We start from the raw sequence: 22,688 nt of genomic DNA on the forward strand, positions 1-22,688 counted from the left end.
ATCTTTCACCACAGTCACCGGCCTCGCTCCCCAGCCGCAGCGTTCTGATTCCCCATGTGCAGCCCCACCCGGAACAGGCTGCGGTCAGCGGCCCGCTGGAAGGAGAGCCACGTGTGACAGCCCAGATCGCCGTCAGAAACCCGCAGCCTGTGAGCCAAGTGCCCGCAGCTCGCAGCGCGGGGCACTTTCCCGCAACACCCGCGGCTCCCCAGCTGGCAGCAGGCAACAAACGTTGTTATCCTCGTCGAGAATGAAGATGTGCACAGAGGCTGTGCCGCTCAGGGAGGGGACCCCAGCGTCCGCCGCCGGGACATGGACACTGAAGTTCTTCGTTCGCCCGCAGGCCCAGGTGCCCAGCGCGTAAATATCCCCGCCCCGGGAGCTGATGGAAACCAGCGGTCCCCCAGCGCCTCGCCGCTCAAGATGGCGTAGGACAATCGGCCATTTCCAGCCATCAGGGGCCACACGCCGGCCACCGAGAAAATGGAGGCGGCCAGACTCAGAGTGATTCGCTGGCACACAGACCATGTACGAGGCCGATTCGAAGCAGGGGACCTTGTCATTTACATAGGAAAGTCTCACTCGGAGGGATTCCCTGCGAGGCAGGGGAGGGGAGCCGCAATCACAGGCAACTATAGTGATGTTGTAGGTGGCCGCCCCTCTGCCCAAGACGCCGCTGGTCACCAAGGAGAATGTGTTTTCCGCAGGGACAGCAGCTGAAACGGTACGTTCTGCAGAATGTGGCCGCTGATCTTCCCGTTGTCTTCGGAGCCCTGGTCTATGACGCTGAGCAGACCGACCATCGTCCCAGCTGCAGTGTCTTCCCCGATAGGATCGGAAAGGGAATTTACCGTCACTGCTGGGACATTGTAATTGCCATTCACAACATTTACAAGAACTGTGCAACGCTAACTGACTTCCCTCCCGCGCCTGCACTCCCACATTATATTCTCCACAATTCACTTCACCTTCCACCCCTAACTCCCCGTTATCAGGATCGATAGAAAACATTTTCTGAACATTGATTGTCGTGTTGCTGCCAACAATTTCCTCTAGCCTTCCATTTCCTCCTTCATTTAAATCGGTGCCATTCAGTCACTAACCAGGATGCCTTTGTCCACAATCTCCACTAGGCAGATAGTGTAGATGTTTCCATGAAATGCAGGGGCGTTATTGTTAGACTCCAGCACAGTGATACTCATCCGGCGGGTGCCAGATCTTTGGGGAGCCCCATTGTGTTTAGCTGCTGTTATTCGAGTCTGAGTCGATCCTTTTTCTCTGTCCAATGACTCTTCCAGTATTAAAATTGGCACTTTATTATGTCCGCCACGAGGCTCTACTTTCAAAGCAAAGTGTGCATTTGCCCAAATCTCATATGTGACCAAAGAATCAGTACCAAGAGGATCTTGAGCCCTACTATAGGAAGTACACTGCCCACTAAAACAGATTCAGCCACGTGGGGAAATCATCCAGGATTTCTAGTTCCACATACTACATTGCAAGATTTTCAACCACAATCTTAAATTTCAGTGCACAACGTCCTGTCCGCCCACGCAGCTCTGCTCTGTCCATTTTCACAGTGACGATCAGGGCTCCATTCTGCATTTTCAGCTCCACAAATTCTCCTTTCCTGACACAGTCCGCAGCCTGCGAGCTGGCAGGTTTCTGATATTATCCAGTTCTAGATCCTCGGCCATATTCCCCATAAAAGCACCAGGCTAGCGCTTCAGACACTCAGTAACGAGCCTCTTCAGAGACAGACACACAGAACCAGCATGCAGTAAATAGGTCTCTTAAGTACCAGCCCTGAGTCCGACATCTTAGTTTGCTTCTGTTCTTCATAGTAACCGCTTCATAAAGGCTTGGCAATAAGATCATTTCTTGTCTCTGCCTCGCTGTGGTTCACGATGTTGTGCAACAAAATAAAGAAATAATTAAAATATACAGATACATTCCTTTGAAAATACCTTTCTTTTACCTTTGCCTGTTTACTCGTGTGGTGACCGTTGTCTTTAGTGACTTGCTTTGCTGACTGCACTGTGAAAGGGGAAAATCATCCGCGATCCTTGTCCGTAACTGTAGACAACAGCGACATCTTGAGTCTAAACCAAAAATTGCTCGAAATGAATCGCAACATCAAAACCTCTATCAAGAAAATGCTTCATCAAATGTGAAGAGGAAAGATAAATGTGGGAATGTCCTAAAAGCTACAAACACATATTTTCTACTGATTCTTTTGCACGTGTAGGCTGTTATAGTATCGGGTTCTGTAATTTAAAAACCAACGAAAAATATAAGTCTTGACCCAGTTATAATATGTCCTCTTACTACAGCGTCCATTTTCTTTTACTGCATACCCTTAGGCTCCGTATCTCTTGCTAATGACGCATCTCATATACTTTGGCAAATAGGCCGATAAATGAAATATTTAAAGCTAGACATACATAATTAGGATGTAATTGTTAGTCGTCAATATTGGGAGTTTGTCTCCTTACATATTAGTCATCATCGTATGCGGATGAATTAGAAAAAGAGTATAAAAGCATTATCATATGTTTATTAAATGTTTGCCTCCACTGAAAGTACCTAGTTATCTCCAAAAGGTTAAACTTCATTCCATCGTTGTTAAGAAACTAACATATCTTACAAACGAAAAGAAGAAAGCAAAGCTTTTTACTCAAAACAGCTGACTGAACAAAACATCTCCTTCCTAATCGGAAGCTTCCTGAATTTGGGCTGTCAGGCACAGATCGCAGTCAAGGAGAGAAAGTTAAAAAACCTTGGGTTTTGTCATCCCTGAGTCTAAGTTCTAAAAAGCACTATGGCTCTCTTCCCTTGATCACCTGGTATCTCTTCTCTGCATCTAGTCCACCATCACAAAAGGTGGATTTAAACTTGATCAAGTGAACTGTTTGATTGTAAAAAGTCTATACAAGCTGTATCAGGAGTACTCCAAACCGTGAGCAGTTATCTACTAGTGTAGTAACCCTCTGAGATTAGGACATTATGGGTTTGACTCCCTCCAGTGCAGTAGGGGCTGCAATCTGCACCATCCTGCACCACCAGGGCAGTTCTAACATTAGGGTAGACTTCACCCTCTCCCTTTCTCTTGCCATTCCACTGGAAATTTATGCTTGGGGCACCACAGGAGCACCGCATACTGACACTGGCTGGAAGCTGCACTGGTTCACTACATCTCTGGGATGCCCTGCTTGGGCTGGTGCCAACCCAGCTCAGGAGGCATACGTTCAGTACGACCTGTATGAATTCAGGATACTATCTCAGTATTAGCCAGCCTAAATGTACTTGCTGTCTAAATAAAATTGGCAAAATGCAATCCATCCTCATAGCAATGTAGTTATAGATATTTTAAAACACATGAATCATTACTTGACAAATGTATTAGACTGAGCTTGTCGCCATTCTGTAGCTCAACTCCCAGTTGGAAGAGGCAGGATGGGGAGCTAGCTCCGCGAGAGGATGCTTCACTCGCTGACCGTGCTTAAACTCCTGGATGTCTGCCACCTCTCTCGGGCAGTACATAGACAACAGTGTTGAAAGCTGCAGAAATATCCAGGAGAATTAGAATGAATGTCTCTCTTTATCCATTTACATACTTCATACATCAGTGCCCTTAGAGCTGTTTCCATCCCATATCAGTGCCTGACTCCGGAGTGTGCTGCGACTAGAATGTTGGCCTCATTAGATGGACTTGCTACTGACCTTTTGTTAGCTTCCATATCAGCGTGGTCAGGAATGAAACTTTTGACATTAGGAGGCAGTTGGCTAGAACCAATGTATCCAGATTTCGTCAGTGTCGGTCGGATTTCACTGCATGTTTGAAGCAGGAAGGGACGAGTCCCTCCCTAATGATCAGTTGACCATTTCTTCACGAGTGGCTTCAACTGCTTATAACTAAGGCTGCCAGTCGTTCATGTAAGTCACAGGAGTCATGGAGTCTTTGACTTTCCTGGAAGTCTGTGACTTCCAGAGCAGCCGGTGCAGGGTGACCCCAGGGCAGACGTACCGGTCACTGCTTGGGTGGCCCCAGGCAGCTGGTCCCGGGAACTGTCCCAGAACAGTAGTCCAGGAGCAGCAGCAGGGCCCCATGCCTCCCTCCACCCGAAGCAGTAGGGGCCACCTGCAGCCGAGAAGCAGAAGCATATACTGATGCCGCCCTCCCAGGAACAGCGCTGTCCGAGAAGTGCACCCCCTCACCCCCCGCGCCCAGTACCTAACGCATAACTAGGGGTAGTTTTAGTAAAAGTCATGGACAGGCCAAGACTTTTTGTTTATTGCCTGTAACCCGTGACTAAATTGTAGCCTTACTTATAACTTTCACCAGCGAGTATGGGAATGGGTCAGAGCCACAGCTGTAGGGTTGAGACTCTTTTAGCATAGCCAGGACTGCTTTAATGTGCTTGTACTCGCTTAGTTTGGTGGGTTTGGGGGGGGGGGCAGATCCATGATGCTTTTTGCTGAGTTTTGTTGCAGGCTGTAGGCACTTGGGATTGATGAAACGAAGCTCTTTAGCGTTGGATTTGGCACCATGGATGGAAGCTATCCTGCTGCTTACCTTTCTTCCCTGTGTCAGGATCCTGAACTCAACCAGCTCATGGTCACTGCCTCCCAAATTCCCATCCACTTTTGCTTCCCTCGCTAATTCTTCCTGGTTTGTGAGCAGCAGGTCAAGAAAAGCTTCCCCCGTAGTTGGCTCCTCTAGCACTTGCACATTGTCCCCTACATTTTCCAAAAACTTCCTAGATTGTCTATGCACCGCTGTATTGCTTTCCCAGCGGACATCAGGAAAATTAAAGTCACCCATGAGAACCAGGGCTTGCGAGCTAGTAGCTTCTGCGAGTTGCCGGAAGAAAGCCTGGTCCACCTCATCCCTCTGGTCCCGTGGTCTATAGCAGACTCCCACCACTACATCACTCTGGTTGCTCACACTTCTAATAGAGCATCCCATGTGATGCGGAATGCATCTCCTAGGAATCCATGTCCCAGGCGCGCTCTAGAGCACAATTTTGAGGGCAAATGCTCTCCGGAGTGGCAATGATGTCTATGGTGGGGAATCCCAAGCAGATGAAGATGTAATGAAGGACTCACGTGTCGAGTTCCCATTCATGATCGTGGGAAAAATCCCCTCCAGTTTGCAGTGATGTTTTGGTGTCCAGGGAGGTATGCGGCTGAGATGGCGATGCCGTTTTGGATACATCGTTGCATAATTTTGGTGCCTCAGAGCAGAGAGTGGGACGTCGCCTGTTGAGGTAGAACATGCAGGCGGTATTGTCCATCATGACTCTGGTGCAGTGAGCGATCCCTGGGATAAAGTGTCTGCAGGCATTGCGGACTGCTCGTAGCTCTAAGAGGTTAATGTGCAGCGTGTATCTGGTTAAGGACCAGCTGCTCTGCACTGTATGAGTGTGAAGATGCACTCACAAACCAATTTAGGAGGCATCGGTTGGCCCAGATCCTGGGTGTGGGTTGCAGCAGGCTAGTGTGTCTGTCTCAAAAGGCAGGGTTCTGGAGTCTGTCTTAGTTTGAAGAAGAAAATAAAGGAAATGCACCCCAGGGTGACTATCAGTCACACTGTCATATAAGACAAACCCTCGGTGAGCTGCTCGATCAGTTCAGGGTGACGGTTATGGCTGTAGAAAGCACTGGGTCTCCCTGATCTTTCCCCACAGTCACCGGCCTCGCTCCCCAGCCGCAGCGTTCTGATTCCCCATGTGCAGCCCCACCCGGAACAGGCTGCGGTCAGCGGCCCGCTGGAAGGAGAGCCACGTGTGACAGCCCAGATCGCCGTCAGAAACCCGCAGCCTGTGAGCCAAGTGCCCGCAGCTCGCAGCGCGGGGCACTTTCCCGCAACACCCGCGGCTCCCCAGCTGGCAGCAGGCAACAAACGTTGTTATCCTCGTCGAGAATGAAGATGTGCACAGAGGCTGTGCCGCTCAGGGAGGGGACCCCAGCGTCCGCCGCCGGGACATGGACACTGAAGTTCTTCGTTCGCCCGCAGGCCCAGGTGCCCAGCGCGTAAATATCCCCGCCCCGGGAGCTGATGGAAACCAGCGGTCCCCCAGCGCCTCGCCGCTCAAGATGGCGTAGGACAATCGGCCATTTCCAGCCATCAGGGGCCACACGCCGGCCACCGAGAAAATGGAGGCGGCCAGACTCAGAGTGATTCGCTGGCACACAGACCGTGTACGAGGCCGATTCGAAGCAGGGGACCTTGTCATTTACATAGGAAAGTCTCACTCGGAGGGATTCCCTGCGAGGCAGGGGAGGGGAGCCGCAATCACAGGCAACTATAGTGATGTTGTAGGTGGCCGCCCCTCTGCCCAAGACGCCGCTGGTCACCAAGGAGAATGTGTTTTCCGCAGGGACAGCAGCTGAAACGGTACGTTCTGCAGAATGTGGCCGCTGATCTTCCCGTTGTCTTCGGAGCCCTGGTCTATGACGCTGAGCAGACCGACCATCGTCCCAGCTGCAGTGTCTTCCCCGATAGGATCGGAAAGGGAATTTACCGTCACTGCTGGGACATTGTAATTGCCATTCACAACATTTACAAGAACTGTGCAACGCTAACTGACTTCCCTCCCGCGCCTGCACTCCCACATTATATTCTCCACAATTCACTTCACCTTCCACCCCTAACTCCCCGTTATCAGGATCGATAGAAAACATTTTCTGAACATTGATTGTCGTGTTGCTGCCAACAATTTCCTCTAGCCTTCCATTTCCTCCTTCATTTAAATCGGTGCCATTCAGTCACTAACCAGGATGCCTTTGTCCACAATCTCCACTAGGCAGATAGTGTAGATGTTTCCATGAAATGCAGGGGCGTTATTGTTAGACTCCAGCACAGTGATACTCATCCGGCGGGTGCCAGATCTTTGGGGAGCCCCATTGTGTTTAGCTGCTGTTATTCGAGTCTGAGTCGATCCTTTTTCTCTGTCCAATGACTCTTCCAGTATTAAAATTGGCACTTTATTATGTCCGCCACGAGGCTCTACTTTCAAAGCAAAGTGTGCATTTGCCCAAATCTCATATGTGACCAAAGAATCAGTACCAAGAGGATCTTGAGCCCTACTATAGGAAGTACACTGCCCACTAAAACAGATTCAGCCACGTGCGGAAATCATCCAGGATTTCTAGTTCCACATACTACATTGCAAGATTTTCAACCACAATCTTAAATTTCAGTGCACAACGTCCTGTCCGCCCACGCAGCTCTGCTCTGTCCATTTTCACAGTGACGATCAGGGCTCCATTCTGCATTTTCAGCTCCACAAATTCTCCTTTCCTGACACAGTCCGCAGCCTGCGAGCTGGCAGGTTTCTGATATTATCCAGTTCTAGATCCTCGGCCATATTCCCCATAAAAGCACCAGGCTAGCGCTTCAGACACTCAGTAACGAGCCTCTTCAGAGACAGACACACAGAACGAGCATGCAGTAAATAGGTCTCTTAAGTACCAGCCCTGAGTCCGACATCTTAGTTTGCTTCTGTTCTTCATAGTAACCGCTTCATAAAGGCTTGGCAATAAGATCATTTCTTGTCTCTGCCTCGCTGTGGTTCACGATGTTGTGCAACAAAATAAAGAAATAATTAAAATATACAGATACATTCCTTTGAAAATACCTTTCTTTTACCTTTGCCTGTTTACTCGTGTGGTGACCGTTGTCTTTAGTGACTTGCTTTGCTGACTGCACTGTGAAAGGGGAAAATCATCCGCGATCCTTGTCCGTAACTGTAGACAACAGCGACATCTTGAGTCTAAACCAAAAATTGCTCGAAATGAATCGCAACATCAAAACCTCTATCAAGAAAATGCTTCATCAAATGTGAAGAGGAAAGATAAATGTGGGAATGTCCTAAAAGCTACAAACACATATTTTCTACTGATTCTTTTGCACGTGTAGGCTGTTATAGTATCGGGTTCTGTAATTTAAAAACCAACGAAAAATATAAGTCTTGACCCAGTTATAATATGTCCTCTTACTACAGCGTCCATTTTCTTTTACTGCATACCCTTAGGCTCCGTATCTCTTGCTAATGACGCATCTCATATACTTTGGCAAATAGGCCGATAAATGAAATATTTAAAGCTAGACATACATAATTAGGATGTAATTGTTAGTCGTCAATATTGGGAGTTTGTCTCCTTACATATTAGTCATCATCGTATGCGGATGAATTAGAAAAAGAGTATAAAAGCATTATCATATGTTTATTAAATGTTTGCCTCCACTGAAAGTACCTAGTTATCTCCAAAAGGTTAAACTTCATTCCATCGTTGTTAAGAAACTAACATATCTTACAAACGAAAAGAAGAAAGCAAAGCTTTTTACTCAAAACAGCTGACTGAACAAAACATCTCCTTCCTAATCGGAAGCTTCCTGAATTTGGGCTGTCAGGCACAGATCGCAGTCAAGGAGAGAAAGTTAAAAAACCTTGGGTTTTGTCATCCCTGAGTCTAAGTTCTAAAAAGCACTATGGCTCTCTTCCCTTGATCACCTGGTATCTCTTCTCTGCATCTAGTCCACCATCACAAAAGGTGGATTTAAACTTGATCAAGTGAACTGTTTGATTGTAAAAAGTCTATACAAGCTGTATCAGGAGTACTCCAAACCGTGAGCAGTTATCTACTAGTGTAGTAACCCTCTGAGATTAGGACATTATGGGTTTGACTCCCTCCAGTGCAGTAGGGGCTGCAATCTGCACCATCCTGCACCACCAGGGCAGTTCTAACATTAGGGTAGACTTCACCCTCTCCCTTTCTCTTGCCATTCCACTGGAAATTTATGCTTGGGGCACCACAGGAGCACCGCATACTGACACTGGCTGGAAGCTGCACTGGTTCACTACATCTCTGGGATGCCCTGCTTGGGCTGGTGCCAACCCAGCTCAGGAGGCATACGTTCAGTACGACCTGTATGAATTCAGGATACTATCTCAGTATTAGCCAGCCTAAATGTACTTGCTGTCTAAATAAAATTGGCAAAATGCAATCCATCCTCATAGCAATGTAGTTATAGATATTTTAAAACACATGAATCATTACTTGACAAATGTATTAGACTGAGCTTGTCGCCATTCTGTAGCTCAACTCCCAGTTGGAAGAGGCAGGATGGGGAGCTAGCTCCGCGAGAGGATGCTTCACTCGCTGACCGTGCTTAAACTCCTGGATGTCTGCCACCTCTCTCGGGCAGTACATAGACAACAGTGTTGAAAGCTGCAGAAATATCCAGGAGAATTAGAATGAATGTCTCTCTTTATCCATTTACATACTTCATACATCAGTGCCCTTAGAGCTGTTTCCATCCCATATCAGTGCCTGACTCCGGAGTGTGCTGCGACTAGAATGTTGGCCTCATTAGATGGACTTGCTACTGACCTTTTGTTAGCTTCCATATCAGCGTGGTCAGGAATGAAACTTTTGACATTAGGAGGCAGTTGGCTAGAACCAATGTATCCAGATTTCGTCAGTGTCGGTCGGATTTCACTGCATGTTTGAAGCAGGAAGGGACGAGTCCCTCCCTAATGATCAGTTGACCATTTCTTCACGAGTGGCTTCAACTGCTTATAACTAAGGCTGCCAGTCGTTCATGTAAGTCACAGGAGTCATGGAGTCTTTGACTTTCCTGGAAGTCTGTGACTTCCAGAGCAGCCGGTGCAGGGTGACCCCAGGGCAGACGTACCGGTCACTGCTTGGGTGGCCCCAGGCAGCTGGTCCCGGGAACTGTCCCAGAACAGTAGTCCAGGAGCAGCAGCGGGGCCCCATGCCTCCCTCCACCCGAAGCAGTAGGGGCCACGTGCAGCCGAGAAGCAGAAGCATATACTGATGCCGCCCTCCCAGGAACAGCGCTGTCCGAGAAGTGCACCCCCTCACCCCCCGCGCCCAGTACCTAACGCATAACTAGGGGTAGTTTTAGTAAAAGTCATGGACAGGCCAAGACTTTTTGTTTATTGCCTGTAACCCGTGACTAAATTGTAGCCTTACTTATAACTTTCACCAGCGAGTATGGGAATGGGTCAGAGCCACAGCTGTAGGGTTGAGACTCTTTTAGCATAGCCAGGACTGCTTTAATGTGCTTGTACTCGCTTAGTTTGGTGGGTTTGGGGGGGGGGGGGCAGATCCATGATGCTTTTTGCTGAGTTTTGTTGCAGGCTGTAGGCACTTGGGATTGATGAAACGAAGCTCTTTAGCGTTGGATTTGGCAGCATGGATGGAAGCTATCCTGCTGCTTACCTTTCTTCCCTGTGTCAGGATCCTGAACTCAACCAACTCATGGTCACTGCCTCCCAAATTCCCATCCACTTTTGCTTCCCTCGCTAATTCTTCCTGGTTTGTGAGCAGCAGGTCAAGAAAAGCTTCCCCCGTAGTTGGCTCCTCTAGCACTTGCACATTGTCCCCTACATTTTCCAAAAACTTCCTAGATTGTCTATGCACCGCTGTATTGCTTTCCCAGCGGACATCAGGAAAATTAAAGTCACCCATGAGAACCAGGGCTTGCGAGCTAGTAGCTTCTGCGAGTTGCCGGAAGAAAGCCTGGTCCACCTCATCCCTCTGGTCCCGTGGTCTATAGCAGACTCCCACCACTACATCACTCTGGTTGCTCACACTTCTAATAGAGCATCCCATGTGATGCGGAATGCATCTCCTAGGAATCCATGTCCCAGGCGCGCTCTAGAGCACAATTTTGAGGGCAAATGCTCTCCGGAGTGGCAATGATGTCTATGGTGGGGAATCCCAAGCAGATGAAGATGTAATGAAGGACTCACGTGTCGAGTTCCCATTCATGATCGTGGGAAAAATCCCCTCCCGTTTGCAGTGATGTTTTGGTGTCCAGGGAGGTATGCGGCTGAGATGGCGATGCCGTTTTGGATACATCGTTGCATAATTTTGGTGCCTCAGAGCAGAGAGTGGGACGTCGCCTGTTGAGGTAGAACATGCAGGCGGTATTGTCCATCATGACTCTGGTGCAGTGAGCGATCCCTGGGATAAAGTGTCTGCAGGCATTGCGGACTGCTCGTAGCTCTAAGAGGTTAATGTGCAGCGTGTATCTGGTTAAGGACCAGCTGCTCTGCACTGTATGAGTGTGAAGATGCACTCACAAACCAATTTAGGAGGCATCGGTTGGCCCAGATCCTGGGTGTGGGTTGCAGCAGGCTAGTGTGTCTGTCTCAAAAGGCAGGGTTCTGGAGTCTGTCTTAGTTTGAAGAAGAAAATAAAGGAAATGCACCCCAGGGTGACTATCAGTCACACTGTCATATAAGACAAACCCTCGGTGAGCTGCTCGATCAGTTCAGGGTGACGGTTATGGCTGTAGAAAGCACTGGGTCTCCCTGATCTTTCACCACAGTCACCGGCCTCGCTCCCCAGCCGCAGCGTTCTGATTCCCCATGTGCAGCCCCACCCGGAACAGGCTGCGGTCAGCGGCCCGCTGGAAGGAGAGCCACGTGTGACAGCCCAGATCGCCGTCAGAAACCCGCAGCCTGTGAGCCAAGTGCCCGCAGCTCGCAGCGCGGGGCACTTTCCCGCAACACCCGCGGCTCCCCAGCTGGCAGCAGGCAACAAACGTTGTTATCCTCGTCGAGAATGAAGATGTGCACAGAGGCTGTGCCGCTCAGGGAGGGGACCCCAGCGTCCGCCGCCGGGACATGGACACTGAAGTTCTTCGTTCGCCCGCAGGCCCAGGTGCCCAGCGCGTAAATATCCCCGCCCCGGGAGCTGATGGAAACCAGCGGTCCCCCAGCGCCTCGCCGCTCAAGATGGCGTAGGACAATCGGCCATTTCCAGCCATCAGGGGCCACACGCCGGCCACCGAGAAAATGGAGGCGGCCAGACTCAGAGTGATTCGCTGGCACACAGACCGTGTACGAGGCCGATTCGAAGCAGGGGACCTTGTCATTTACATAGGAAAGTCTCACTCGGAGGGATTCCCTGCAAGGCAGGGGAGGGGAGCCGCAATCACAGGCAACTATAGTGATGTTGTAGGTGGCCGCCCCTCTGCCCAAGACGCCGCTGGTCACCAAGGAGAATGTGTTTTCCGCAGGGACAGCAGCTGAAACGGTACGTTCTGCAGAATGTGGCCGCTGATCTTCCCGTTGTCTTCGGAGCCCTGGTCTATGACGCTGAGCAGACCGACCATCGTCCCAGCTGCAGTGTCTTCCCCGATAGGATCGGAAAGGGAATTTACCGTCACTGCTGGGACATTGTAATTGCCATTCACAACATTTACAAGAACTGTGCAACGCTAACTGACTTCCCTCCCGCGCCTGCACTCCCACATTATATTCTCCACAATTCACTTCACCTTCCACCCCTAACTCCCCGTTATCAGGATCGATAGAAAACATTTTCTGAACATTGATTGTCGTGTTGCTGCCAACAATTTCCTCTAGCCTTCCATTTCCTCCTTCATTTAAATCGGTGCCATTCAGTCACTAACCAGGATGCCTTTGTCCACAATCTCCACTAGGCAGATAGTGTAGATGTTTCCATGAAATGCAGGGGCGTTATTGTTAGACTCCAGCACAGTGATACTCATCCGGCGGGTGCCAGATCTTTGGGGAGCCCCATTGTGTTTAGCTGCTGTTATTCGAGTCTGAGTCGATCCTTTTTCTCTGTCCAATGACTCTTCCAGTATTAAAATTGGCACTTTATTATGTCCGCCACGAGGCTCTACTTTCAAAGCAAAGTGTGCATTTGCCCAAATCTCATATGTGACCAAAGAATCAGTACCAAGAGGATCTTGAGCCCTACTATAGGAAGTACACTGCCCACTAAAACAGATTCAGCCACGTGCGGAAATCATCCAGGATTTCTAGTTCCACATACTACATTGCAAGATTTTCAACCACAATCTTAAATTTCAGTGCACAACGTCCTGTCCGCCCACGCAGCTCTGCTCTGTCCATTTTCACAGTGACGATCAGGGCTCCATTCTGCATTTTCAGCTCCACAAATTCTCCTTTCCTGACACAGTCCGCAGCCTGCGAGCTGGCAGGTTTCTGATATTATCCAGTTCTAGATCCTCGGCCATATTCCCCATAAAAGCACCAGGCTAGCGCTTCAGACACTCAGTAACGAGCCTCTTCAGAGACAGACACACAGAACCAGCATGCAGTAAATAGGTCTCTTAAGTACCAGCCCTGAGTCCGACATCTTAGTTTGCTTCTGTTCTTCATAGTAACCGCTTCATAAAGGCTTGGCAATAAGATCATTTCTTGTCTCTGCCTCGCTGTGGTTCACGATGTTGTGCAACAAAATAAAGAAATAATTAAAATATACAGATACATTCCTTTGAAAATACCTTTCTTTTACCTTTGCCTGTTTACTCGTGTGGTGACCGTTGTCTTTAGTGACTTGCTTTGCTGACTGCACTGTGAAAGGGGAAAATCATCCGCGATCCTTGTCCGTAACTGTAGACAACAGCGACATCTTGAGTCTAAACCAAAAATTGCTCGAAATGAATCGCAACATCAAAACCTCTATCAAGAAAATGCTTCATCAAATGTGAAGAGGAAAGATAAATGTGGGAATGTCCTAAAAGCTACAAACACATATTTTCTACTGATTCTTTTGCACGTGTAGGCTGTTATAGTATCGGGTTCTGTAATTTAAAAACCAACGAAAAATATAAGTCTTGACCCAGTTATAATATGTCCTCTTACTACAGCGTCCATTTTCTTTTACTGCATACCCTTAGGCTCCGTATCTCTTGCTAATGACGCATCTCATATACTTTGGCAAATAGGCCGATAAATGAAATATTTAAAGCTAGACATACATAATTAGGATGTAATTGTTAGTCGTCAATATTGGGAGTTTGTCTCCTTACATATTAGTCATCATCGTATGCGGATGAATTAGAAAAAGAGTATAAAAGCATTATCATATGTTTATTAAATGTTTGCCTCCACTGAAAGTACCTAGTTATCTCCAAAAGGTTAAACTTCATTCCATCGTTGTTAAGAAACTAACATATCTTACAAACGAAAAGAAGAAAGCAAAGCTTTTTACTCAAAACAGCTGACTGAACAAAACATCTCCTTCCTAATCGGAAGCTTCCTGAATTTGGGCTGTCAGGCACAGATCGCAGTCAAGGAGAGAAAGTTAAAAAACCTTGGGTTTTGTCATCCCTGAGTCTAAGTTCTAAAAAGCACTATGGCTCTCTTCCCTTGATCACCTGGTATCTCTTCTCTGCATCTAGTCCACCATCACAAAAGGTGGATTTAAACTTGATCAAGTGAACTGTTTGATTGTAAAAAGTCTATACAAGCTGTATCAGGAGTACTCCAAACCGTGAGCAGTTATCTACTAGTGTAGTAACCCTCTGAGATTAGGACATTATGGGTTTGACTCCCTCCAGTGCAGTAGGGGCTGCAATCTGCACCATCCTGCACCACCAGGGCAGTTCTAACATTAGGGTAGACTTCACCCTCTCCCTTTCTCTTGCCATTCCACTGGAAATTTATGCTTGGGGCACCACAGGAGCACCGCATACTGACACTGGCTGGAAGCTGCACTGGTTCACTACATCTCTGGGATGCCCTGCTTGGGCTGGTGCCAACCCAGCTCAGGAGGCATACGTTCAGTACGACCTGTATGAATTCAGGATACTATCTCAGTATTAGCCAGCCTAAATGTACTTGCTGTCTAAATAAAATTGGCAAAATGCAATCCATCCTCATAGCAATGTAGTTATAGATATTTTAAAACACATGAATCATTACTTGACAAATGTATTAGACTGAGCTTGTCGCCATTCTGTAGCTCAACTCCCAGTTGGAAGAGGCAGGATGGGGAGCTAGCTCCGCGAGAGGATGCTTCACTCGCTGACCGTGCTTAAACTCCTGGATGTCTGCCACCTCTCTCGGGCAGTACATAGACAACAGTGTTGAAAGCTGCAGAAATATCCAGGAGAATTAGAATGAATGTCTCTCTTTATCCATTTACATACTTCATACATCAGTGCCCTTAGAGCTGTTTCCATCCCATATCAGTGCCTGACTCCGGAGTGTGCTGCGACTAGAATGTTGGCCTCATTAGATGGACTTGCTACTGACCTTTTGTTAGCTTCCATATCAGCGTGGTCAGGAATGAAACTTTTGACATTAGGAGGCAGTTGGCTAGAACCAATGTATCCAGATTTCGTCAGTGTCGGTCGGATTTCACTGCATGTTTGAAGCAGGAAGGGACGAGTCCCTCCCTAATGATCAGTTGACCATTTCTTCACGAGTGGCTTCAACTGCTTATAACTAAGGCTGCCAGTCGTTCATGTAAGTCACAGGAGTCATGGAGTCTTTGACTTTCCTGGAAGTCTGTGACTTCCAGAGCAGCCGGTGCAGGGTGACCCCAGGGCAGACGTACCGGTCACTGCTTGGGTGGCCCCAGGCAGCTGGTCCCGGGAACTGTCCCAGAACAGTAGTCCAGGAGCAGCAGCGGGGCCCCATGCCTCCCTCCACCCGAAGCAGTAGGGGCCACCTGCAGCCGAGAAGCAGAAGCATATACTGATGCCGCCCTCCCAGGAACAGCGCTGTCCGAGAAGTGCACCCCCTCACCCCCCGCGCCCAGTACCTAACGCATAACTAGGGGTAGTTTTAGTAAAAGTCATGGACAGGCCAAGACTTTTTGTTTATTGCCTGTAACCCGTGACTAAATTGTAGCCTTACTTATAACTTTCACCAGCGAGTATGGGAATGGGTCAGAGCCACAGCTGTAGGGTTGAGACTCTTTTAGCATAGCCAGGACTGCTTTAATGTGCTTGTACTCGCTTAGTTTGGTGGGTTTGGGGGGGGGGGGCAGATCCATGATGCTTTTTGCTGAGTTTTGTTGCAGGCTGTAGGCACTTGGGATTGATGAAACGAAGCTCTTTAGCGTTGGATTTGGCACCATGGATGGAAGCTATCCTGCTGCTTACCTTTCTTCCCTGTGTCAGGATCCTGAACTCAACCAACTCATGGTCACTGCCTCCCAAATTCCCATCCACTTTTGCTTCCCTCGCTAATTCTTCCTGGTTTGTGAGCAGCAGGTCAAGAAAAGCTTCCCCCGTAGTTGGCTCCTCTAGCACTTGCACATTGTCCCCTACATTTTCCAAAAACTTCCTAGATTGTCTATGCACCGCTGTATTGCTTTCCCAGCGGACATCAGGAAAATTAAAGTCACCCATGAGAACCAGGGCTTGCGAGCTAGTAGCTTCTGCGAGTTGCCGGAAGAAAGCCTGGTCCACCTCATCCCTCTGGTCCCGTGGTCTATAGCAGACTCCCACCACTACATCACTCTGGTTGCTCACACTTCTAATAGAGCATCCCATGTGATGCGGAATGCATCTCCTAGGAATCCATGTCCCAGGCGCGCTCTAGAGCACAATTTTGAGGGCAAATGCTCTCCGGAGTGGCAATGATGTCTATGGTGGGGAATCCCAAGCAGATGAAGATGTAATGAAGGACTCACGTGTCGAGTTCCCATTCATGATCGTGGGAAAAATCCCCTCCAGTTTGCAGTGATGTTTTGGTGTCCAGGGAGGTATGCGGCTGAGATGGCGATGCCGTTTTGGATACATCGTTGCATACTTTTGGTGCCTCAGAGCAGAGAGTGGGACGTCGCCTGTTGAGGTAGAACATGCAGGCGGTATTGTCCATCATGACTCTGGTGCAGTGAGCGATCCCTGGGATAAAGTGTCTGCAGGCATTGCGGACTGCTCGTAGCTCTAGGAGGTTAATGTGCAGCGTGTATCTGGTTAAGGACCAGCTGCTCTGCACTGTATGAGTGTGAAGATGCACTCACAAACCAATTTAGGAGGCATCGGTTGGCCCAGATCCTGGGTGTGGGTTGCAGCAGGCTAGTGTGTCTGTCTCAAAAGGCAGGGTTCTGGAGTCTGTCTTAGTTTGAAGAAGAAAATAAAGGAAATGCACCCCAGGGTGACTATCAGTCACACTGTCATATAAGACAAACCCTCGGTGAGCTGCTCGATCAGTTCAGGGTGACGGTTATGGCTGTAGAAAGCACTGGGTCTCCCTGATCTTTCACCACAGTCACCGGCCTCGCTCCCCAGCCGCAGCGTTCTGATTCCCCATGTGCAGCCCCACCCGGAACAGGCTGCGGTCAGCGGCCCGCTGGAAGGAGAGCCACGTGTGACAGCCCAGATCGCCGTCAGAAACCCGCAGCCTGTGAGCCAAGTGCCCGCAGCTCGCAGCGCGGGGCACTTTCCCGCAACACCCGCGGCTCCCCAGCTGGCAGCAGGCAACAAACGTTGTTATCCTCGTCGAGAATGAAGATGTGCACAGAGGCTGTGCCGCTCAGGGAGGGGACCCCAGCGTCCGCCGCCGGGACATGGACACTGAAGTTCTTCGTTCGCCCGCAGGCCCAGGTGCCCAGCGCGTAAATATCCCCGCCCCGGGAGCTGATGGAAACCAGCGGTCCCCCAGCGCCTCGCCGCTCAAGATGGCGTAGGACAATCGGCCATTTCCAGCCATCAGGGGCCACACGCCGGCCACCGAGAAAATGGAGGCGTCCAGACTCAGAGTGATTCGCTGGCACACAGACCGTGTACGAGGCCGATTCGAAGCAGGGGACCTTGTCATTTACATAGGAAAGTCTCACTCGGAGGGATTCCCTGCGAGGCAGGGGAGGGGAGCCGCAATCACAGGCAACTATAGTGATGTTGTAGGTGGCCGCCCCTCTGCCCAAGACGCCGCTGGTCACCAAGGAGAATGTGTTTTCCGCAGGGACAGCAGCTGAAACGGTACGTTCTGCAGAATGTGGCCGCTGATCTTCCCGTTGTCTTCGGAGCCCTGGTCTATGACGCTGAGCAGACCGACCATCGTCCCAGCTGCAGTGTCTTCCCCGATAGGATCGGAAAGGGAATTTACCGTCACTGCTGGGACATTGTAATTGCCATTCACAACATTTACAAGAACTGTGCAACGCTAACTGACTTCCCTCCCGCGCCTGCACTCCCACATTATATTCTCCACAATTCACTTCACCTTCCACCCCTAACTCCCCGTTATCAGGATCGATAGAAAACATTTTCTGAACATTGATTGTCGTGTTGCTGCCAACAATTTCCTCTAGCCTTCCATTTCCTCCTTCATTTAAATCGGTGCCATTCAGTCACTAACCAGGATGCCTTTGTCCACAATCTCCACTAGGCAGATAGTGTAGATGTTTCCATGAAATGCAGGGGCGTTATTGTTAGACTCCAGCACAGTGATACTCATCCGGCGGGTGCCAGATCTTTGGGGAGCCCCATTGTGTTTAGCTGCTGTTATTCGAGTCTGAGTCGATCCTTTTTCTCTGTCCAATGACTCTTCCAGTATTAAAATTGGCACTTTATTATGTCCGCCACGAGGCTCTACTTTCAAAGCAAAGTGTGCATTTGCCCAAATCTCATATGTGACCAAAGAATCAGTACCAAGAGGATCTTGAGCCCTACTATAGGAAGTACACTGCCCACTAAAACAGATTCAGCCACGTGGGGAAATCATCCAGGATTTCTAGTTCCACATACTACATTGCAAGATTTTCAACCACAATCTTAAATTTCAGTGCACAACGTCCTGTCCGCCCACGCAGCTCTGCTCTGTCCATTTTCACAGTGACGATCAGGGCTCCATTCTGCATTTTCAGCTCCACAAATTCTCCTTTCCTGACACAGTCCGCAGCCTGCGAGCTGGCAGGTTTCTGATATTATCCAGTTCTAGATCCTCGGCCATATTCCCCATAAAAGCACCAGGCTAGCGCTTCAGACACTCAGTAACGAGCCTCTTCAGAGACAGACACACAGAACCAGCATGCAGTAAATAGGTCTCTTAAGTACCAGCCCTGAGTCCGACATCTTAGTTTGCTTCTGTTCTTCATAGTAACCGCTTCATAAAGGCTTGGCAATAAGATCATTTCTTGTCTCTGCCTCGCTGTGGTTCACGATGTTGTGCAACAAAATAAAGAAATAATTAAAATATACAGATACATTCCTTTGAAAATACCTTTCTTTTACCTTTGCCTGTTTACTCGTGTGGTGACCGTTGTCTTTAGTGACTTGCTTTGCTGACTGCACTGTGAAAGGGGAAAATCATCCGCGATCCTTGTCCGTAACTGTAGACAACAGCGACATCTTGAGTCTAAACCAAAAATTGCTCGAAATGAATCGCAACATCAAAACCTCTATCAAGAAAATGCTTCATCAAATGTGAAGAGGAAAGATAAATGTGGGAATGTCCTAAAAGCTACAAACACATATTTTCTACTGATTCTTTTGCACGTGTAGGCTGTTATAGTATCGGGTTCTGTAATTTAAAAACCAACGAAAAATATAAGTCTTGACCCAGTTATAATATGTCCTCTTACTACAGCGTCCATTTTCTTTTACTGCATACCCTTAGGCTCCGTATCTCTTGCTAATGACGCATCTCATATACTTTGGCAAATAGGCCGATAAATGAAATATTTAAAGCTAGACATACATAATTAGGATGTGTAACCCTTCTGCCCGTCAGAGTTGGCAGCAACAAGGGCCGGGTTCAATATCTAGGGGTTCCATTCCAATAACACAATGCAAACCGGCTCGAGCCCCCGCCCAGTGACCTGGGACCAATATATACCACCCCCGCTGGGCGCCTCCAAGAGGCAATACTTCCCCTCTCGCAAGCACCTAGTCTGAGTGTAGCAAAAGTCTTTTAATAACAGAGAGAAACAATGTGGCATTATGTTGGGGAAACACCACCAACAGGATTCATAACACAACCCATGAGCAAAAACAACCCCACCCCAGGCAAATTGGGGCATGCCCTTTTCCCTTTGGTTCTTGAGTCCAGCAACCCCAAATCACCCAAAGTCCCAAAAGTCCAATGCCCCAAAAGTCTCTGTCCCTGGTCAGGGCAGCCCCAGAGTTCGAAAGTTTATCGGCGGAGCTTTACCTCCCAATCTGGGTGGAAATGGGACAGGGGTAAGAGGCACCTTACGTGATCTGAAGCTGACCGCCCCATAGCTCCATAGCGGCGCTCCGCTCCGCCAGCCGCCCCACGAACTCCTTCGCTCAGCTGCGCTCCGCTCCGCCAGCCGCCCCACGAACTCCTTCGCTCAGCTGCGCTCCGCTCCGCCAGCCGCCCCACGAACTCCTTCACTCAGCTCCACAGCCCACAAGCAGCTCCTGCCATCCACACACTGCTCCGCGTCGAACTGCTTCACCAGCCGTCCCGCAAATTGCTCCACAATATATCTTCAGGCTCCCCCACTACTTAACACAACACTCAGTGATTTCAGCTCTTAGGTGAATTCAGCTTATAGTAGGGGAGCCCCAGTGCTGGTGCACTGTCAGCCCAAAGTGAGCTCAGCAGCCTATAACTAGACTTCTAATGAAATCAAAATTAGCTCTGATATTCCACAGTGGAGAGAGGAGGAAGTGCAATCAGCATGTAAGGCCCTCACCAAGGGGCCCATGCTACCAAGTATTAATACTTGTCCCCAGCCTCTCTCCATTCACACAGTTTTGGAACCCATGACCCTTGCCTAGCGAGTGCTACTTAGTTGATGGTGAATCCCTCCATCATAACAAAAGGCCACGTACAGTTCCAAGCACAGTTCCCATAATCAGGGTAATAGCAATTTATTCTTCCTGCCCCAATAACAGAGACACTGGGGATCCCACAGCAGCCAAAGTGACCATTTGGGCAGCTATGGTCTCATTCTAGGCGTGGTGGGTGTGCCTATGCAAATGAGATCGGCCCCTGAAGTTCTTTTCCACAACTTGCCACACCTCACCACCAGATGTCAGGGTGGAGCTCATCCTGACACTGCTTACAGATGTAATTGTTAGTCGTCAATATTGGGAGTTTGTCTCCTTACATATTAGTCATCATCGTATGCGGATGAATTAGAAAAATAGTATAAAAGCATTATCATATGTTTATTAAATGTTTGCCTCCACTGAAAGTACCTAGTTATCTCCAAAAGGTTAAACTTCATTCCATCTTTGTTAAGAAACTAACATATCTTACAAACGAAAAGAAGAAAGCAAAGCTTTTTACTCAAAACAGCTGACTGAACAAAACATCTCCTTCCTAATCGGAAGCTTCCTGAATTTGGGCAGTCAGGCACAGATCGCAGTCAAGGAGAGAAAGTTAAAAAACCTTGGGTTTTGTCATCCCTGAGTCTAAGTTCTAAAAAGCACTATGGCTCTCTTCCCTTGATCACCTGGTATCTCTTCTCTGCATCTAGTCCACCATCACAAAAGGTGGATTTAAACTTGATCAAGTGAACTGTTTGATTGTAAAAAGTCTATACAAGCTGTATCAGGAGTACTCCAAACCGTGAGCAGTTATCTACTAGTGTAGTAACCCTCTGAGATTAGGACATTATGGGTTTGACTCCCTCCAGTGCAGTAGGGGCTGCAATCTGCACCATCCTGCACCACCAGGGCAGTTCTAACATTAGGGTAGACTTCACCCTCTCCCTTTCTCTTGCCATTCCACTGGAAATTTATGCTTGGGGCACCACAGGAGCACCGCATACTGACACTGGCTGGAAGCTGCACTGGTTCACTACATCTCTGGGATGCCCTGCTTGGGCTGGTGCCAACCCAGCTCAGGAGGCATACGTTCAGTACGACCTGTATGAATTCAGGATACTATCTCAGTATTAGCCAGCCTAAATGTACTTGCTGTCTAAATAAAATTGGCAAAATGCAATCCATCCTCATAGCAATGTAGTTATAGATATTTTAAAACACATGAATCATTACTTGACAAATGTATTAGACTGAGCTTGTCGCCATTCTGTAGCTCAACTCCCAGTTGGAAGAGGCAGGATGGGGAGCTAGCTCCGCGAGAGGATGCTTCACTCGCTGACCGTGCTTAAACTCCTGGATGTCTGCCACCTCTCTCGGGCAGTACATAGACAACAGTGTTGAAAGCTGCAGAAATATCCAGGAGAATTAGAATGAATGTCTCTCTTTATCCATTTACATACTTCATACATCAGTGCCCTTAGAGCTGTTTCCATCCCATATCAGTGCCTGACTCCGGAGTGTGCTGCGACTAGAATGTTGGCCTCATTAGATGGACTTGCTACTGACCTTTTGTTAGCTTCCATATCAGCGTGGTCAGGAATGAAACTTTTGACATTAGGAGGCAGTTGGCTAGAACCAATGTATCCAGATTTCGTCAGTGTCGGTCGGATTTCACTGCATGTTTGAAGCAGGAAGGGACGAGTCCCTCCCTAATGATCAGTTGACCATTTCTTCACGAGTGGCTTCAACTGCTTATAACTAAGGCTGCCAGTCGTTCATGTAAGTCACAGGAGTCATGGAGTCTTTGACTTTCCTGGAAGTCTGTGACTTCCAGAGCAGCCGGTGCAGGGTGACCCCAGGGCAGACGTACCGGTCACTGCTTGGGTGGCCCCAGGCAGCTGGTCCCGGGAACTGTCCCAGAACAGTAGTCCAGGAGCAGCAGCGGGGCCCCATGCCTCCCTCCACCCGAAGCAGTAGGGGCCACCTGCAGCCGAGAAGCAGAAGCATATACTGATGCCGCCCTCCCAGGAACAGCGCTGTCCGAGAAGTGCACCCCCTCACCCCCCGCGCCCAGTACCTAACGCATAACTAGGGGTAGTTTTAGTAAAAGTCATGGACAGGCCAAGACTTTTTGTTTATTGCCTGTAACCCGTGACTAAATTGTAGCCTT

The sequence above is a fragment of the Lepidochelys olivacea genome (assembly GCF_965140295.1).
Source record: "Lepidochelys olivacea isolate rLepOli2 genome assembly, chromosome: 9".
NCBI classification, from domain to species: domain Eukaryota; kingdom Metazoa; phylum Chordata; order Testudines; family Cheloniidae; genus Lepidochelys; species Lepidochelys olivacea.